Genomic DNA, 7,964 nt, shown 5'->3' on the forward strand with positions numbered 1-7,964 from the left:
ATAGTTTTATGTTATATCTCAATAAAATGTTTCTAATTTGTTGCATTTATGTAATAAATAACAGTTTGCTAAGCTGACTTCATGTACTTTTGACAGTTTTATCATATTTCTTAGAGATCAACTTTTTCACAGGAAAGTAGAGAGCAGGTTGTAGGCATCACTCTCACTTGTAATACTTACTGTTAAATAGCATATCCTAATTTCTTAGTTCATGTTACGCCATTAGCAATTCCCCATGTCACTCAATATTCTTTCAAGTCTGATTTCAATGAACATGAAAGATTTCAATGTGAGGATCGTCTATTCAATATTTCATTAAATAGTTTCTTACTCCTCAACAATTATGATATTTTTAGATTTTTAAAACTAATATATATAATATGATGATATAAAACTAATTTATATAATACTCTTATATATAAATCTTTGATCACATCTCTGAATATTTATTTAGAACAGACTAGGAATGAGACCTAGTAGATTTTTATAGCATTTTCTCTTTGATTCAAAGGGGACCCAGGGTTTTGCAGAAAGGGCTGCTCCTTTAAAAGCCTTAGTTTGTCCAGGTGTTGCCCTTTAGTTTAAACTTGTAATTGTGTGATTCCCTAAAGCATCTTCTTCGATCTAATAGTCTTAATAACCATTCCCCTTTCATCCCCTTATAGACAATAGCTTTTTGAGTCTTCCTCTTTATCCATTCTCTTCCCATGCCCATCTCAGACCATTCTGAAACAAAACGGGGCGATACGTGACTGTCTCCCCTTCCTCCATGTTCACCCCCACACCCCCACTTCAGTGCCTTCTCAGCAGAGACCCCAGTGCCCAGGGATAGGATGGGCTATAACTAAGGTGTTAGCTTCTTAAGTCCTTCCTCCCAGAGTATGTAAAGATTTAATCAGTTAGGACTTCCATAATTACTTGCATTTTTTAAAAGATTTTATTTATTTATTCGAGAGAGAGAGCAAGAGAGAGCATGAACAGAGGGGAGAGACAGAGGAAGAGGGCAAAGCAGGCTCCCCACTGAGCAGGGAGCCCAACTCAGGGCTAGATCCCAGGACCTCAAGATTATGACCATAGCCAAAGGCAGTGGGTTAACTGACTGAGCCACCCAGCTGCCCCAATTACTTGCATCTTAAAAGAGGATCCTGGAGAAGGGACAATGAATGCTTAAACTCAAAAGAATGAATCACTAATGGTGGAAATCACAAAACAAACTAACAAAAAAATCAAACCGGAAAAAGAGATTTTCCTTACATCAATAGGAAGGGGAAGCTACTGAAGCCACAGGCTTGGCTAAACTTACCTAACAGGAGTGAGGGAAGGAAGAAGGTAACTGAGCCAAATATGGAGCCCTGGGGATATTCCCCCTTGAAGTCAGTGGCATGGGCTCTCAGGAGAGAGCCTGAGGGGGAGATGAGGGGAAGCCCTGCTGGTGGGGCATGAGGAGGGTGAGATTGTGGGGAGGGAAGGCAGTGGGAGTGTTTGGCCGCCAGATGAGCAGTCTGGCATCATACCTAAAGGCAACAAGTGGGCCACCACTCTAGAGTCTCAGGCAAAAGGATATTGTACAGAAGCCAGTGTTTGAAGATTATTCCACTTAATGTGGGCTAGATAAATTGTGGAAGAGAGGAACAGAAAAATCAGCCAATAAACTACAGCAACTGTAAGAGCTAATATTTACTTAGCATGTATTTGTATGTTAAGTGTCCCACATGTATTAACTCGTTTAAAAAATGGCCCATGTCTATGTTGTCAGTATGACCCCATTTTATAGATAAGGAAACTGGGAAACAGGGAGGTTACGTTACTTGCCTAAAGTTCCACAGCTGGTAAGCAGCAGGGCAAGGATTCAACCCCAAGTGCTTAACCCCTACCCTGGACACTGCCGTGATGATAGGCGTTGACTGTGAGGCAGCTGTGGCCATGGAAAGACAGAGCATGCGGCAGTTTCTGTGCATACAGTCTATGTTCTGGGGTGTGCAGAGGCAGAGAAAACGAATAAAGACTGCTTCTCAGAAAATTTTCTGAGATGCCAAAGGCCGGAGCCAGGAGGTAAGAAACGTGCGGTGTGCCAGGGCCGCGGTCATCAGATGCCTGGCAGCATGGCCTCCCTTCTACAACTCATTGGTTCCTGGAGTATTCCGGGCAGGGCCTCTGCTGGACTCAGTACCGCCAATGTCTGAGAGCTGGTAGTTCCCTTATTGAACACCAGATATATGCCAGGCACTGAACTAGCAGCTTGACATGTGTTATCTTATTTGTTACTCATAGGAAAATGATTTTAGCATCTATTTTATAGATGAAAAAAATGAGGCTCCAAGAAGTAATGGGACTTGCCCAAGGCATGCAGCTATGGGCGTGCCAAGATTTGAACTCAGGGAAAGTCTGACTCAAAGGCTATCAGTTCCCTGTCCACTCCACTGATGGTAATACTTCAGGTTCTAGTCTTTGGGTCCTTCCTTCTATTTCCCCAGGGGAGGCTCCCTTTCCATCAAGGAAGGCTGGCTAAGATGTGCCTCACTTAGGTTTGTCATCAACATCTGTCCCAGGACTCCTCCCTGCCTGTGCCTCCATCAAAAGAAAATAACCTAGCAGTCCCTGGACCTGTAGGTTGATGGACGGTTTTCCTCAATCCATGACCTTGTCTGGATATTTCTTCCCCTTTTATGAATTCCCACGGAGCAAGGTCACTTGGGAATAGGCACAAGGTATGGAATCTGGAAGCATGGGTTAGAGTCGTGGCTCCTCGGTTCATGGACGTAAGATTACGAACAAGCCTCAATTTCCACTTAGGGTTATTGGAAGAACTAAGTGCAGTGATGCATGTGAAACGCTTTGTGAACTAGAAAGCCCTATGTATCTATTCCACACCACCAACCCATTCTCCCTCGTCAGTCAGGATTGAGTCCAGAATAACTGTCCCCAGTGTTGCTTCCTCCACATTAGGGGAGATGAAACTGTGGACAGGGAAGTCTGGACATCCATCAGAGGTCGTCTGTGAGCAGAACCGCCTGCCTGCTGAGCCTGCCAGAGTCTGGGCCAGGCAAGATGGCTCGAGTTTGTATGGGGCTTTACAGCTTACAAAGTACATCGACATCTGTCATCTGGTTGCTTCACAACCACCCTATGAGACAGGCAGGTGGACAGCATTATCCCTGCTGGGCAAAAAAAAAAAAAAAAAAAGGAGTCCTCAGAGAGGTTAATAAGTTGCCCAAAGTCACATAGTTACTGTGTGGAGAGCTGGGCGCATACAAGGTCTTAGGTCTCCTGGCCCACGGCTGCCTCCAGCTTTTAGCAGCAGGCCTGGGGCCCACTGCACAACTTCATCACAGCTTCATACTACAGCCAGCATGCGCCGTAGACTGGCTGATGCTGATGCACTGTTTAGTGTATAGTTTTCTATAAATTCTGTACAAATGTATAATGATGTATAAATTATATAAATTAGGCATATATTAATTTTTATTTTGCAGGTTTTTGCTTTACTCTCAAATTGGGAACATTTGTTCAAACACTTTAGAAGACCCTTGAGAACCCCGTCAGCCTAAACACAGTGTCAATAGAGCCTAAGAGTTAAAGCTGCCTGCTCCCCAGCACAGTCCCCTCTCCCTGTTCCAGCTCAAAGTGTTCTAATATGTTCAGTTCACCTCACAAAAGTTCATATGTGGGATCCCCTCCCCACCAGTGAGCCAGAAAGCCACGGGGTCCCTTTAGGTGGACAGGTGGCCAGGGGGCTGTCATGGGGAATGCTCACAACCTCCACTAGTTCTTCAAGTCCTAGACTAACTACCACCTCTCTGGAAGCCTTCCCTGACTCCGCCAAGCTGGTCAAGATGTCCCTTTTCTGTAACCCCACAGTCCCCAGTAATGAACTTGATCATTCTATGGTGAATGTGAGTTGCTTGCATGACTTCTCTTCCAGACAGGGAACAACTGAGGCCAGGGACTGTATTAGGTCATCTCCATCTCCCCCAGCATAGCCCTGGATAAATGCTTCAGAAGAGAGTGAATGAGCAAAACAATGAATGAATCAATGGAAGGTTCTTTACATCGCCTCTAGCTCTTAGGCGCTCCTCCACTCCTTCTCCTGCGTGTTAGAGAAAGGGGGGAGGCATGGCAATTAAAGCCAGAGAACTAATACTTTTTAAAAATAGCTTTGATAGAAAGTTTTTGTTTTGTTTTTTTAGGATTGTATTTATTTATTTGACAGAGAGAGAGAGCACAAGCAGGGTGAACAGCAAGGGAGAGGGAGGATCAGACTCTCTGCTGAGCAGGGAGCCCGATGCGGGGCTCTATCCTAGGACCCTGGGACCATGACCTGAGCCGAAGGCAGATGCTCAACCAGCAGAGCCACCCAGACACCCTGAAAATTTTATTTTTAAGGTCCCAGATCTTCAAGGCCCACAAATAGATGGTCCGTGACACAGAACATGGCCAGAGAAGTGATGTGTGCTAGTGCTCTCATATTCATGGTCCTCTAAACTTGTTTAAGGACAGTGAATTATCTTCTTTCCATTCCTTACCCATCACTAATATCCAAGCTGCAGTGACCAAGTATTTTCTATGCAGCAGTTTCAATTTATCCACTTCCTTTGGGAACTACTTTTTTTTTTTTTAATATACCTTAGGGCTTTCTCCTTGACCTACAAAACAGCACTGTGCACTCTGTGTTCTTTGGGGAGACGTCCTTGGAACCTTTATTTGGAAAAGCGAATGTGTGCTGGAGTGTGTCGTCCTCAGTGGGAAGTTTGATTCATCTCACCGGGGAACGGCTGGGGGCTCTTGCAGCCTGGGCTTCCACTTCTTCCTTTAATGAAGTGGCACCTATTTGGATGATAAGGAACCACTGAAAATTGGGAACATCTTACAAATGCAAAATGCCCTTTTACATAGAAATGTATATCTTACTTTAGAATGTGTCCTGTAATATTATTCTAATATAATAAGGATTCCTACAAGGGGTTTCTAATAACTTGGGGAAATGTTTATGAAATAACATTAACTTTAAAAGCAGAATGTGAAATTATATATACAGTATGTCCTCAATTCTGTACTTTTCAATGAAAAATGTATATAGAAAAAAGAAAGGCAGTTTTCTCATTTAATCTTCACAACAACTCTGTGGTATTATTATGCGGAATTATTAAATAATCTGCCCAAAGCTGTACCGTTATATGTGCGGCCCAAGGTCACAATGCATGCATAGAGGTTGGATTATGCATGTATATTTTACCCAGAACTGAATTTGGGAAAGGGAGGGATACTTGGAGCTCTACCCTTTGGAACTGCCCTTCCCTAGCACCATGGAGTCTCATTTGGCCAAATGATTAGCTTTGGCCAGTGACATATGACTCAGATAATTTGTAACTTCCAAGTGGAAACTTCAAGAGCCAGTGTGCAATCTCCATGCTCTTTGTTGTCTTCCGCCTAAAGATTGGGCAGTCCCCCAGAGAAAGGCTGCCCTGTCTGCTGGATCCTGGAAGAATGACAGCGTGAAGCAGAATTGATACATAGCAGATGGAGAAATGGCACTGAGTTGTTTTAAACCACTGATATTTGGAGGACGTTTGTCACCACAACATACCACAAAAAAATCTGGCCTATTCAGACTAATTTGAAGGCACTGAACATTGAGGCTAGCTGACAAATGACTTCTTATAGTTTAAATGGGAGGTGGTGTGATACTATAAAGGAAGTTGGGTCTTAGAACCAGACCTGAATTTAACACAAGCCAAACTTGGCTAACCTTACTTCCATATTTTAAAACAAGGATTATAATATATCATATAAAGAGTTGTTGTATTGTATTGGGGTGGGTGGCACAGATGGTTAGGTGTCAGACTCTTAGTTTTGGCTCAGGTCATGATGATCTCAGGGTTGTGGGATCAAGGCCTGCATTGTGTTCCGCACTCAGCGTGGAGTTGGCTTGAGACTTTCTCTCCCTCTGCCCCTCTCCACCCCCTTGCACACATGCACACGCTCTCTCTCTTTCTCTCTCTCTCTAAAATAAATAAATCTTTTTTTAAAAAAAAAGAGTTGTTGTGTTAAATAACACAGTGCATATAAAGCACCTGCCACTTAGAAAAAAATAGGAACTGATTATTATAAAAATTTTTCCCCAGGGGCACCTGGGTGGCTCAGCCGGTTAAGCATCTGCCTTTGGCTGAGGTCATGATCTCAGGGTCCTGGGATCAAGCCCCACATTGGGCTCTCTGCTCAGCGGGGGAGTGTGCCTCTCCCTCTCACTCTCCTTCTGTGCTCCCTCTCTCTCACACACATAAATGAAATCTTTAAAAAAAATTTTCCCCATAATTTTTATAAAGATGCCCCAGTGCCAATGTGTGTGCTAAACAAGGTATGTTTACCTTTTGTATTTTTTCAATTTTGTGTACCTTTTCAATTTTGAATTTGTTCAATCAATGAACAAAAAGATTGTGATGACTTTAGTTTTCCCTCTACCAAACAGTAATAAATACACAATATATAACATTAATAAATTCACATATTTCTAAGAGGAAAAACCAGTGGTTGTCATGATTTAAAAACCTAACATTAATAAAAATTAATATTAAGATAAAATTAACAGAAGGAAAATAACATTATTGAAAATCCATTTAACAAATACAATAATTGAAGTTCAATTGTGCATAATAACATCGGTCTAAGGAAACAATGGAATAACACTAAGAAATAATGGACTCTAACTTCTTTAAATCTAAATTCCTACTCTGGCAAATACACACTTTCTGTCCTCAACAGACTTTCAGTTTGAGAAAGTTAAATACACACAAAAGATCCAAAGGCAACTGAAAGTCACATATGAATATATGCCAGAATTATTCCACTTGTAGCTCTCCTGCTTTATGAAATTTTNTATTTTTATAATTATTTTTATTTTTTATGTTAGTCACCACACAGTATATCCTTAGTTTTTCTTGTTTTTTTTTAATATATTTTTTTATTATGTTAGTCACCATACAGTACATCCCTGGTTTTTGATGTAAAGTTCAATGATTCATTAGTTGCGTATAACACCCAGTGCACCATGCAATACGTGCCTTCCCCACCACCCATCATCAGCCTATCCCATTCCCCCACCCCTCTCCCCTCTGAAGCCCTCAGTTTGTTTCTCAGAGTCCATAGGCTCTCTTGCTTTATTCCCCCTCTGGTTAACCCCCCCTTTCTTTATCCCTTTCTTCTCCTACCGATCTTCCTAGTTCTTATGTTCCATAGATGAGAGAAACAATATGTTAATTGTCTTTCTCTGCTTGACACCTTTCACTTAGCATTATCTGCTCCAGTGCCGTCCATGTTGCAGCAAATGATGAGAAATCATTCTTTTGATAGCTGAGTAATACATTGTATATATGGACCACAACTTCTTAATCCAGTCATTGGTTGAAGGGCATCTCGGCTCCTTCCATGATTTAGCTATTGTGGACAACGCTGCTATGAACATTAGGGTACATTTGGCCCTTCTCTTCATTATGTCTGTATCTTTGAGGTAAATATCCAGTAGTGCAATTGCTGAATCATAGGGTACCTCAGTTTTTAACTTTTTTTTTCATATTTTTTTACTTTCTTTTTTTTTTATTTATTATATTATGTAAATCACCATACAGTACATCCCCAGATTCCGATGTAAAGTTTGATGCTTCATTAGTTGCGTATAACACCCAGTGCACCATGCAATACGTGCCTTCCCCACCACCCATCATCAGCCTATCCCATTCCCCCACCCCTCTCCCCTCTGAAGCCCTCAGTTTGTTTCTCAGAGTCCATAGGCTCTCTNTCTGATTACCCCCCTTTTCTTTATCCCTTTCTTCTCCTACCGATCTTCCTAGTTCTTATGTTCCATAGATGAGAGAAACAATATGTTAATTGTCTTTCCCTGCTTGACTTCTTTCACTTAGCATTATCTGCTCCAGTGCCGTCCATGTTGCAGCAAATGATGAGAAATCATT

Source organism: Ailuropoda melanoleuca, chromosome 6, assembly GCF_002007445.2.
Source record: "Ailuropoda melanoleuca isolate Jingjing chromosome 6, ASM200744v2, whole genome shotgun sequence".
Taxonomy (NCBI): domain Eukaryota; kingdom Metazoa; phylum Chordata; class Mammalia; order Carnivora; family Ursidae; genus Ailuropoda; species Ailuropoda melanoleuca.